Raw genomic sequence first — 13,166 nt, 5'->3', positions numbered from 1 at the left:
TCTAGTATTCTGTGTTGTTTAACTTGAGCTGCAAATCTGCGGTGTTGAGTTAATTTTCATTAAATAAATTACTTTATCCTCTTTTAAGTGCTAAGTAGCATCTTCGAATGATGTAAATACAACTTTTTCTTATGTGGATCATTGTTCTGTGCTTTATAGGCCTATGTTTGTTTGCACTACATAATGGAATACTACATATATTTTATTTCTCAATATCACCCAATAATGCTATGCTGTCTTCGTATTATCATAATGAGAGTACAGGGGGGGCACTTGGTGCACACATGGCACCGGCGTGAGCCTAATCACAGGCTCGCAGAAATCCTCACAAATGGGGAGGGGGGGCTGTCCCTGGTGGGACTCATTTAGACTTTGAAGAAAGCATTTTGTTCTAGTAACACACCCAGCCTTTGCCTAGACATGAAGATTCATTTTTGTCCCCCTCCACCCCCCCCCCCCCCCTATTTTGTTGTAGAGCTGAGATAGCCGAGGAAACGTCACCTTGTAGCTGCCCTGACACTTGGTTCAACTGGTTTATAATAAACTGGACAGTTTTATTCCTCCCATTTCCCTGCTGCTGCTACTGCTGCTGGGGGTTTCTATGGATTACAGAGCTTTTCCATTGTCCAGCCTGTCATGAAGCCACAACAGTGTGGCACTCCTTTCCTTCCCCTTACTGTGTAGTCGCTGGAAAATCTACAATATATCTAAATGTTACACATAATATTCTAATAAATCAGTAATGCCTTTCTTGTTACTCACAATGAGTATGGCATTAAAAATGTAGCTTGTATAGGTACATTTTTAGATAGATAGATAGATGGATAGATGGATAGATAGAAAGATAGATAGACAGACAGACAGACAGACAGACAGATAGATAGATAGATACAGTAGATAGATAGATAGAAAGATAGATAGATAGATAGATAGATAGATAGATAGATAGATAGATAGAGCACAAACAAGATGCAGGATTGTCCTTGGCAATTAAAAATACATTATATTATATAAATTCTGATAACAACAGCTCTGTTTTTGGTCTCTACATACGCCTGAGGGAAATACCTGGCTGCTCTGTCATCAGTCTCTAACTGTGGCTGTTTGCTGCTGAGCAGGTAATGTATGCAGGGTTTTTTTTTGCTGCCTGCTCCTAGTGGAAATAACACAGATGAGAGCTGTGAGAGTGAGTCAAAACATTAAAGTTGCAGGCAGGAAAACCAAAACAATGACGCTAAAATGCTCTGTAGAGTTGAATCGGGTGATAATTCTCTGTGGGTTTGTCACTGGAAAGACCCCTTTTACATTACACACGGCCATTTAATCCATTGCTGATATAAAAATATGGATTGATGCGGCTTTAAGAATAAATCAGAGGTTGTATGGCTGCACCACCCTGAACTCTTTCAAACTGATATTTGTAATAGGCTACATTTGGCCATTCAATAAATGAACAATGGAAAACTAAGAATATTGTATTACACTGAGGAAAAAAAATAACCTACTGGTCTGGTCTGACTTCCGAAAATATTATTCCACAAAGGCATGTCATTCTTGTGTCAATGCATTGTGCAAAACATTAAATAATTGAGGGACAATATAAATAGATGGAGAAAGTCTACTGTACAGACGTGTGTAGCCTATATCACATTTGTGTGAAGCGACAAACTTCTTATATAATGAAATATAGCCTATGCAATATAGGTAAATAATATCGGCCACATAACATAGGCCTACAACTTAGGATCAGAAATGGTTGAATGTCCTTTATTTTATTTTATTTTGTTTGAGGGAAATCCATCTGTCCCATCCTGAATGTGCGGACGGCAGCGGAGAGGAGGAGGCGGGGAGTGTGTGGATGGATTGGATTCACTGGCTGTGTAGAGTGCGGGATACAAGGATGCCGAACAGGCAGCCGCTTATTCCCTTCCTGGACTTTACAGCCCGGTCTCTGATAAACTCTGCTGAACCAACTCTTCATCCATTGCGAGGCTTTTATTCCTCGTAGGTTTGTCTCATCTTTTTAAGGAGAGAGGTAGATTTATTTGACTGACCCGGTGCCGGGCTGAGACGCTCCGCGCACACACAGAACTGGGAGCGATCAGACCACAACAAAAGACACGAGGTGAGGAACGTTTCATTGTCATACAACTGAACCATTATTTATTTCTTCTTAAACAGTGATTTGTATCCTACCTGTAACAGCAGCCACACGGTTCGTTTTGTTATCTTGCATTTGCAGTAACTTGCACACGCTCTTATTTTGTAGCCTTCTTAAAAAGGACCTACTTGTATTTCGCATTATTTATAGCCTTTAAATACTTTATTTTATGTAGTAGGCCTATTTCTGTAAAGAAACACAAACACTTTTGTGCTTCACATGCCTCACTACATTAATCCAAAAACACTTGATGGATCCCACGCCTCATGTGAACTGGTATATAGCCTGCAGACTTGTCTTTTACCTGACTTCTGCTGCCTGAATGTCAGCTGGGTTGAATGTCAGCTGGGTGTTGAGCTGTTGACATGTAAACATAGTGCTTTGCTGTTCAGAAACTTAAATTTAGAGTTATTTGGACAGTTGAAACACATGAAACACATGAAAGGATTTGAAGAAATAAGAGCCTATACTTCTGTACTGTTTTTAAAGTATGACTTTTTTTTCTTTTTTGGCTCTGTGGTCAGCTGGTCGCCTCTCCTCTGTGTGAATATCCTGTTTCCTGGACAAAACAAACAATGGAGAGGCAAGCATGGCGGGCATATGATATCCTGTGTGTGTGTGTGTGTGTGTGTGTGTGTGTGTGGTGCTGGGTTGGCAAATAACAGGATTGATACTTTTAGACAGAGTTTTAAAAATATATATCATACATAACTTTGTATGTATGATATACAGTATATTGTGGTCTGACAGGCAGGTCTGGCATGAGGAAAGTCAGTGACACGAGTTAGTGTTAGTGATAGATACAGAACAAAGACACAGGGCTGGTTTGTATAGGTGACAATATTGAATTTGTGCCTCATACACACACTGAGGCAAACTGCAAAGGCAGCGCTGCTTTGTGTCGACTTTGGTCTGGGATGTTCAGCTGCTTTTAATGCGGTCAGCGCTTCCGATTCAATAAAGCTATTAACCGTCACAGTATTATAGTCCAACGCTGTTGCTCAGCTCAGGAACAGGCCCAAGTGATTGGCCAATCAGGGTCCATCAACAACCTTATACAAGGCAGCCTTTAAAAGAGTAAACAAGATTAAACACCACATCAGGTCAACCTGGGGGGTGTGACCTGAGCTGATGATGGGTTCCCACCTCTCCTCAAAGCACCTGTTTTGTGTTAAAAGTTGCTCATCAGCATTTTTCTATTTCTTTCCCACACATCTTTCTTATTACTCTCTTTACAGGGATTTGAATGAGAGCATTTGTCAGTTAGGTTATGTGATACTGTTGTCGTGCAGGTTCATAAACACCTCTGCTAGAAGAGAAGTTTCTGCCAGATTTGTTCTGACAACAGATTTCCTCAGAAAGATCAAACTCTTGATGGATTCTTGACATTATGTTTTTATATACAGGTAACAGTATTAGTTAATGTACATGTATATTTAAAAAAAAAAAATCAATCTTTATCAATATCATGAAAGCTTTGACATTTGGTGTGTGGAAGGTATTTCAAGGGAGAAAAGTCTGGCAGTTTGTTTAGAATCAAAACAGAGAAGAGACAGACATAAAAAAACATTACATAAAAACTTAAAGGGGTCCTTCATTGATTTAGTATTGCACATACATACATTTGAGGGACTCATAAGGGACAGATTAAAAAAAAGAATCATCAAAATTGAAGCAACAGAGGCCATGAAATCCTTACTTTTAGCCTTAGTGTGAGTTAAGCTCCAAAAATGCTAGATCCCATAGTTTTGCCTTTGTGACATCATCAGGGTAAAACTTTGGAGCGCTCCCTCACAGGAGACATTCAATTAGGTATAGGCCGATTATCGGGCCGTTTTTTGGCAGTTTGCAGATTACCTGTATCGGCGTTTAAATTGCCTGATAACCGATAAAGATAATTAATTTAAAAAGTGCGCTACTTTGGCTCCGCTACAGCTCTGTGTCTGTCCCTCTGCTACAACACTATCTGACTATCTTTTACTGGGTATTATGTTAAAGTTTCTAATTTCTTAAATCATTTCTTAAATCATTTAAAAAAAGTTTTGTGTTGGAGTTTGTAACATTCCAAAATCTTAATTTTATTGATTTTAATTTTCACTGTAAATGCATATCGGCTCCAAATATCTGTTATCGGTTTCATTAACTTTTAATAATCGGAATGGGTATCGGCTTTGAAAAAACAGTATCTGTCGATCGCTACATTCAACACTTTTCACCTGCTGTGTAAGACTTCTGAATAATGAGTAAACTCAACTTGATCTGTAAAATTTATGGTGCCAATTTAAAGCAAGTCTGGGTAACTTTTCCTGACCAGCGGCCAGTGCTAAGCCAGCTGAACAGTAGTTTAGTATTTAGCTAAAATACTGAGTTAATGTAACAAGTAATACAGATGAACTCAAATAAGGCTGCGTGTTTTAAACTGGGCAATGGCGTGTTTTATTGCTTATGAATGATACTTTTCATTTGTAAGAGAACAAATCTGTTATTTCCTTTCTCAAAATTAGCTCTTTAAGTCTCTTTAACTTACAGAAAATCCCCCCAAAAATGTGGCAAGTTACTCTTGTCTAAGTGCAAGGTAAAAAAAACAAAATAATTCAACAAATGCGTAGCTGTTGACAGAAAACATGGAGGTTGTGGATTGGCACTTTAATATATGTAAACAGGCTTTCTGCTTACGGGCTAATTCATGGTCAGCGCCAGGCACTGGAGTGTTTTCTAGATACTTTGTTTGTGGGTCAACAGTAATCAATTGGCATAGCAGTGGAAATCAATTCAGATCCAGTCCAGAGGGGCCATCTGAGTGAACAGGCTGGGGCCTCGCCTGCTGAGTATGTTTAGTAAAATGATTAGTTTTAACAGAAATGTCTCCTTGCTCCTCTGTTTCCTGTAAATGTCCTCAGTACTTCCAGTGCCCTCTGTAACATAATCACTCCAAACATGATTCACACTGAAAGTTGTGTCAACAGGAATCTGTTCCTCATTGGCTGTGAACAGACTCTGACGAGTACCGGCACTACATCTCTTTTCCTTGTGTAACGTCTGCTTTGTCCCCTCAGACAGGACATCCTGAGAAAAACAAAGAGTCTGGCCTTTAGTTTCGCGTTCCAAACACAGACATTGTGAAACATTCCGTGTTCACTGTGTGTTTCCAAATTTACGATTCTTGTATACAAGTAATACCACGTGCAGAGAGTTTTATGAGAATACAAAAATACAGTTGTCTTTTGTTTGATTTTGAGGGATGTTGTCCTTTTAATGTGGGGCTGTAGTGAATAATGATGTTCAGGTTTGGTTTATTCCCCTTCAGAATACAGCAAAAAAAAACACTAGCATTAGCCCTGGAGAGTGGCTCTCAGCTGCTTGCTAAATCCTCTGGGAGATGGTTTCCATATCATTTAGATGAAAGAGACTGCATTAAAACCAGCTCCAATCTGTTTAAGGACTTACACTTGCCAGTTTGTTGACAAATTCCCCTCAAAATGCAGCGCTCAAACCGACCTCCTTATGAATTATTTAAAGAATGGACACAAGGATGGATTTATAGATCACCCATGTGTATCAGTGGCTATTGACCCGAGCACTTCAGAGTAAAAGTCCCCTGTCCCAGGGGAAGGTTAGAGGGAAATTAATCACAATTCCAACAGTGCATGCTTTATGCCAGCACAACAACCTATACAAATTAGGTGAAACAGTAGTTTGGTTATACATCATCATTTACTGTTTTAATGAAAAAAACTGGACAGAAAGCAAATAGTTTACTTTGATTTATGCTTCACTCTTCAATTGAAATCTTTTATTTGTGAATTCTCATCAAGATTTGATAGCTACGTAATATGATTCTGTGTATTTGATTCAAGTGAACATCCTCAAACACATTACAAGATGAATCCAAGCCAAAAAGGTCATATCACAAATTTCAAATACAGCTGCCAAGAATAACCCTAGAATCTTCCAAATGGTTTTAGATGATAACTATACGTTGAAACTTATTTTAATTTGAAAACAAGGGGTGACCTCTAGCTCACCCAGTAAGAGCGTGCGCCTCATGTAGGCTGAGGCCTTTGCCGCGGCCTGTGTTCAAATCTGACCTGCGCCCCTTTGCTGCGTGTCATCCCCCATCTCCCTCTTACCTTTCCTGTCTAGCCACTGTCACTCTGAAATAAAGGGAAAAAAGTCTTTAATTTGAAAACAATATTTTAAACTGAAGATGGTAAAATCATTATTCATAAAGGACACTTGAAGGATCCTGCCTTTAAGCCTGTGCAATGCGTTGGCCTGTGTGACATCTCAATCCAGAGCCAAATTAAAACCAGAATGTCTGGGTTCTGTTCCAGAAGAATCCCTCAATCAAACTTCTTTTTTTTTTTAAACAATGTAATGTTGTTATTTATTTGATATTTCTGCTTTTACAGAGCAGAGATTACAATGAAAAGGTTGGCAAGGTTGGCAAAGAAAGTTATCAAAGATATAACCATGTCTCCTTGAAGTTATTTGAAGAACTATATTTCTTTTACAAAAAAAAAGAAACATAATGCATTGCAGACTGAATTGTGTTCTATTAATATAATGAGGAAATGTTAATTACAGGAAATTCGCCAAATGTTGATCAGTAAAATGTCCACTGACTGATTATCAGATTTCTATTCAGAATTGCTGTTGTGTCCCTCCTGATGATCACCATCTAGATTTCTAATTCAGTAATCTAAATATGGTGCGCTGCTGCACAGGGGGGGGGGGGGGGCAGGTGAGATATAGATCCCAGCAGGGGAGCACCTGCTTCCTGGTGGGTTCATCCACAACCTCAGGGCAGTGGAGGCAGCCTCGAACCACCCAACAGATCTCTGCAGCGCTACACTCCGGAGCAGAATATGTCTCTTTTTGTTTGTGTTCCCCTCCTCCACCTCCTCATGTGTCTCTCAGACTGGGATGTAATTGCGGTGAGGCTGTGAAAATGAAAATCCCAACAAAGCAAAGCCCTTTACCACCTTTTTTCACTGTCTGTGCTGCTGTTGCCTTGTTAGGCCTGTGAGGTTTTGGCTTCCCTGTAATTATGCTGCTTGTGTGCCTCTCTTCATCCATCTATCCATCCATCTCTCTCTTGTGATCACTCCATTCCTTCCTATTTTCACACACACACACACACACACACACACACACACACACACACACACACACACACACACACACTCACACACACACACACACACACACACACACACACACCAGGAGAGCTGTGTGGTGGTGATGTTGAGGGGATGTTAGAAAGCCTGAATGGTAATGACCGACCAGAATGAGCCTCCCTAGTTAAAGGAGGAGGGGGGGTGGATTGAAAGGGCCTCAGCGGCTATTATTACCCTCTCAGGCACAAACAGAGAGGTACGTGGTGTTGAGTCTGGAAAAAAATCAGGCAGACGTACCCCTCAGCCTCGGATCCACAGTGATCGATAGTGCTCAACGCTGTTTCACATGTTTAGTGCCAGAAGGTACGGAGGCATAAGGAGAAACACTTCTGTGAATATGTGATGCTCTGATTCCCACAACCAACCCCCCACACAAAGTCATCCTCGTAACCTTACATCGAAACGTTAGTCGCTGTTAAACGTGCGGTATACTCGCCGCAGCCGACCTGTCGTGCTCAAATGTGACGTCATGGGAGCGCCGTAGCTGTTTATACTGGCGCTGGGTGGTCGCGACACTAGGTGCAGTCTCCTCCTGAACAGAGGTGGCGCTAATGAGCAAAGGCTACCGACTTTTGCTATTTCTACGGACTAGAAGAAGAAGAAAAAGGTAAACGACGGCAGAACTGGCAGCAGCGTTGACGTCAATGTTTTGATTTGATGGGACGACCTACTTCGTCAGATCAAGCCTTTCATTCACCATAGAAGAACTCATCCTAACCCAGTTTACAAGAGAGACTTGCAGTCACTCTGAGAGTGCTGGCATCTGATTGTCCTTGAACTCGTCCATGCTTCCTCTTTCCGCTTTGTCACGCGCCGCTGAAAAAAATAGAGTGGTGCATGACCTCTGGTCATGCACTTAAAATCCTGGCTATGACATTTTGACATCACATTGGCGTGCGCCAGGTCAGCTGCGGCGACTGTAAAAAGGCCCTTATGCACCTTTAAAAAATTAAAATACTATAAAGTAGAGATGGCCTGATACCATGTCTTGCTTCCCGATACCGATTCCAATACCTGAACTTGCGTATCAGCCGATACCGAGTACCGATCCAGTGTGTTGTATATTTTATTATGTTTTAACAATTTTATACTACTATCCCTGTATGGATGTGAAATTATTTCTATCTTTGTTGTCTGTCTGGCTCAGGTTAAACTCTTTGTGAAACATGAACAACTACAAACAATGAATGCCACAGAACTTTCTTTTATTATCCAGTTTGACAGTCAGTTATAACAGAAAAAGAAAATTACTACTACTAAACTACTTTAACGTAGATTTTCTTTAGGGCTTTATTACGTGGTATTGGTGCATAAACTCCAGTACTTCCTAATACCGATACCAGTATTTTAGGCAGTATCGGAGCCGATACCGATACTGGTATCGGAACATCTCTACTATAAAGGAAGAAGACATCTGTGTTGCACCGGCAATTCTTTTTTACTCTTATTAAAATTGTGCGGTGTGGAAGACAATAGAAAAGGAGTATGTATAGGTGCTCACCCGCTAGAGCTTAACATTCATGACTAATGGAGTGTTATGTGAGCCTCCTCTGTTAATGGGTTAATAATACTAGAAACCAACACCCCCAACTAGACTGACTCTGTCTCACACAGAAAAACACTAGATCCCAGACACCGCTCACCCTCCAACTCATATCCCCCTGCAGTTTAGAAAGAAAGAAATCATCCAGCTGCAGTCACCTTCACCGCTGCAGCTTGGGATGAGGAGGAGAAGCAGGGAGGGGAGGGAAGTCATTATCACCTGCCCTGTGGACCGAAACCGAGCACCCTGCTGGGCCACGCAGAGAGGCCGCTCTGAGCTCTGTGACAGAAACAGAGGCGTGTGGAGAAAGGCTGCTTGTTAGCAGTCACATGGAGCAAAGATGTAGGTGTGTGACGATACAATGACGAGAAAACATGTCAGAGAAAGATTGTAATTCAATAGAAAAAAAACGCTGTCTTTGATCTCCTAAGAGGCTTGGCTGCTTCCTTTTGAAATATGTGGGTAACCTATATGAGTTTGTATACCCTTTCACCTACTGTACTGTACTATACTACTATTATAACAGCTGCACCTCCGCCTCATATTGCTAGACTGGTCACATTTACAGAAGCGTGCCCTCTCAACACAACAGCTCCACGTGTCTGTCAGCAACATAAGCCTCTCTGGTCATAGTCAATGTGCAAAAATGAATGATGTCTGGACATTGCTTGGTTGATAATGTAGACTGGACTCTTGATAGAAAGCTGATATGGAGGTGGTGTGCAGGGCACAGTTGTAACAGGTGTTAAGCACACTGGGATGAAAGATTATACTGTATCCCCAGGGGAAGGCGGTGCTTGGTTAGGCTGGAGAAAATGAATGGTGGTGTTAGCATATGTGCAGATACATTCACTTATGTCTTCTAATTCAGACTAGGTTTGAGCGTACCTGACAGTAGTGCTGAAACGATTAGTTAATTCATTGATGAGCCAATCGACTGAAAGTGCATCGAAATGTAAGGATTTGCTGCTTTTCTCAGTTTTATATCACAGTAAAAAATGTATATATATATATATTTGGTGTTTGGACTATTGGTTTAAATTGTATTATAAATAAAATAAAATACTATCCTATACTATACTATTAGTCGCAGCCCTACTTGAAAGATTGGATACATGGTTACATGTGTGAAAAGAATGATTCCCAATGCACCTTTTTCATATTTCTTACATTGCATAGGTGTTTAATAGATTATCACTTTAAAGTGACGGTTTAGTGATTTAGAGGTATTTAGGGTAATGCAGGAATCTTTCATAGGTATTTCAGTTGCAAAAATGTTTGTTGAAACTCTGATATGAAACCAGTTGAAGCAGTTAGGCATGTTTTGCTGCACTCTGGTTGACATTATGTGGCTTGTCCCATGATTAGCATGGACCCCCTGTCATTGATTGAACTGTCCAGATGACTGATGATTTGTGAGAATGGCTAAAATGAAAGTAGCCTATAAGGGCACCCTCTGGTAATAATTCTGCCCAGATTTCACTTTCACAGTGCATGTAGGAAACAATGATCTGCAAACAGTCTGTCTTAAACTACTGTAAGACTGCCACTGTTATCAGACAGCATCCGTAATTAGACAACACAAGACACACTATTCAATAAAATATTATAAGTCACTTTCAGTAGATGACAGAAGGTTTTGCTTTGCAGCTGGTACTACTTCTTTGTACATTCTTGAAAATGTGCTTTTGTATGTAGTGACAGCACTACACAGTTCATTGATATGACCTCATGCTGTAAAGGTAAAGCAGCATTAAATTGAATTAAACACAACAACTGCCATCAAACACAACACTTACATATTATGATAATAATATGATATCAGTATACAATATATATTTGAAATGGCAGACATGTTAGCAAACAGTTATTTACGCATCCAAGAGACACAAAGCAACGTTAGCATTCATTTGGCATTGTGATTTGTGTCCCCCTGAGGAAAGTTCTTAAAGGGGCTGTACTCGAAATTCAGAACATTAATATAGAGAGGGGATCGGTCATTCCAAGCAGTGGCTCCTAGGCTGTGCAATGACTTCCCTCTCTCGCTACGTTGTGTGGATTCTGTAGAATCTTTTAAAAAGCAGCTAAAGACTCTGCTTTTCAAGCAGGCTTTTACTTAGTCGATTTTTTTTTTTATGGTTGTGTGTTACATTTTCTATTTGTATTTCAATGTGCTCGTATTGTGACTTCTTGTGTTGAATTGCATTTCATTGTGAAGCACTTTGTGATTTTTATCTGTGAAAGGTGCTATACAAATACATTTTACTTACTTATTTACTTACTTATTGCAGCACACAACTATTTGCAATGTAAAGCTATAGTGTCTCTGTTCTTTGATTCAATTTCGTTTTCGGGAGTGCATTGTGCGTTGGTATCTGACGCCGTGAGCAAGCTGTCGGTATTTGGCGAGTTGGGGAATGCTCCGTGAGAGCTGGTGTTTTTTTATTTTGTTTTTTTTAAGTATTTCGAGTACAATATTCACTCAGTTCTATATGATCCTGATCTGGTGATACTTCTTACATTTGTAACATCATCTCTTACCCTTGACTCTTCCGTAGATCTTTGTCTATAAAAACTATATTCTTTGGCTTTGCCATTTGACTTCTTCTTTCTCCACGGCAACTCTTCCTCTGAGGATATTTGTACAGTTAAAAACCTAATTTGTTCACATGTGGTGTCTTTTCTTACCAATGAAATATTGAAAATCAACAAGACATGTTTTCCATCTGCAGTGTAGCAGCTGTGCAGCAGAATATGTGCTGGAATAGTAATTTTGTGAATTAGACCTTCTAGCAGCAGTAAAGCGGGAACAGATGCCCTGTTTTGAGACTCCTTCTTCTACTACAAGCTCTTATAAATCCCCATTTGACTCCTAGTGAACTCCCCCTCCCTTCAAATAATGGCACCTCTTGAAATCACTCTGACAGAGCTGGAATCTTTGAGAGCTTTCAGCCCACCGAGAGCTTTTGTGTTCATACAGCAGGACAAAAATAGAGGGTTTCTGCCACACTTTTTTTGTTTTATACAATATTGACATGACAGTGGCTAAGGACAAGGGGCTTTTACACTTTTTGTTTTACACTTTTTGTTGTAAAGTGATGTCTGCTCTTGCAACACAGGTTCTGCAGTGTGTCTATACCGAACATTGTAGAGTGCAGTTTTCAACATACAGTATCTGGATCAGTTGGGATTTCTCACACGAGTGTTGTCTGGCCAGATAATGTAACTTGATCTGATTATCAAGTTAGTAAATTGGATTGAGAGTATTAAGCCAAAGGGTATCGTTACCATCATCTAAATGCAGATATCTTGCAGCGGTAAAATGGATTTGGACATTTCAGTGTGTCTACACAGTATGCAAATGTATTGGTTAAATTGAAGGGAGTTATAACTCTTTCAAGTGTTCACAAACTACTATTGGCATGGCATAGGATTTGTAAATACGCTGCCGGGAACACCGCGCCTACCATAAACATAGCTTACAGTCTCACAGAGATGCTAGCATGGCTTTAGACATGCTTAGCCAAAAGTTGAGGTTCAGTTTTGGCTGTGTGGCTTTTAAAATAGCATATTAAGAAGCTCAATATGAACTGTGACCTGTTCCCGGTTCTCCACACACTCCCTTGGGCATCATTTACAATTCTGGATGGAAATTATACAGATTATGGTTATAGTTCACTAAATATTATTTCCCAGCACAGCTCTGAATGAAAACAGCTTTGTGTCGTTATTCACAGTGAAGAATAATTGAACTATGATGGTTTGTTGCATGACAGATTATTTATAAAAGTCAATGTCTTTCATTTAGACACAATATCAGTTTAATATTCTTCAGATCCAAATCATTTTAAATTATTCTTCATTTTTTTTCCTCCCTGCGATATTTTACCGCCTCAAGGCTCATTATAGCCCCTCACTGGTGGTGTCTCTTCCCCTCCCCCTCCTCTGCCTCATCTCTTGCTTTCTCTTTGTTTCATTTGGATGCCTGTGGAGATGTCCACAGTGGCCATTCATATTTTCCATCACTTGGCTATGATATTGAAAACTAATGACACAGGCTCTTTATGCTCTTTCTAAGAAATGTCTGAACAGATCTGAGCACCCACAGTCCCTCAGGGCAACATTTTTGTTGGAGCAGAGAGTGTGGGGCTGCTGGCTGACACCCCGGCCTCTGCCCCTCGCCCACATGCTTCCCCCGCTCTGACCTCCTCCTCCTTCTAGCATCTGGTTTATACACACACATGGTTTGTCATGGCCTGTGGTCTCCAGTGAGCCCCTGAGC

General features: G+C 40.3%; 1 protein-coding gene across 4 annotated transcripts in view; it reads left to right on the top strand.

Moving 5' to 3' along the window:
* The first annotated feature begins 1,868 nt into the window (after positions 1-1,868).
* frmd4ba (FERM domain containing 4Ba) overlaps positions 1,869-13,166 on the top strand; it is a 47,924-nt gene continuing 36,626 nt past the window's right edge. For all 4 annotated transcript variants that reach the window (XM_028576461.1, XM_028576460.1, XM_028576462.1 and 1 more), the window contains exon 1: positions 1,869-2,125. The gene's annotated coding sequence lies outside the window, so the exon portion shown is untranslated. The remainder of the gene's footprint in view (positions 2,126-13,166) is intronic.

The sequence above is a fragment of the Perca flavescens genome, chromosome 4 (assembly GCF_004354835.1).
Source record: "Perca flavescens isolate YP-PL-M2 chromosome 4, PFLA_1.0, whole genome shotgun sequence".
In the NCBI taxonomy this organism is placed as follows: Eukaryota; Metazoa; Chordata; class Actinopteri; order Perciformes; family Percidae; genus Perca; species Perca flavescens.
This window is presented reverse-complemented; position numbering and strand designations above follow the sequence as displayed.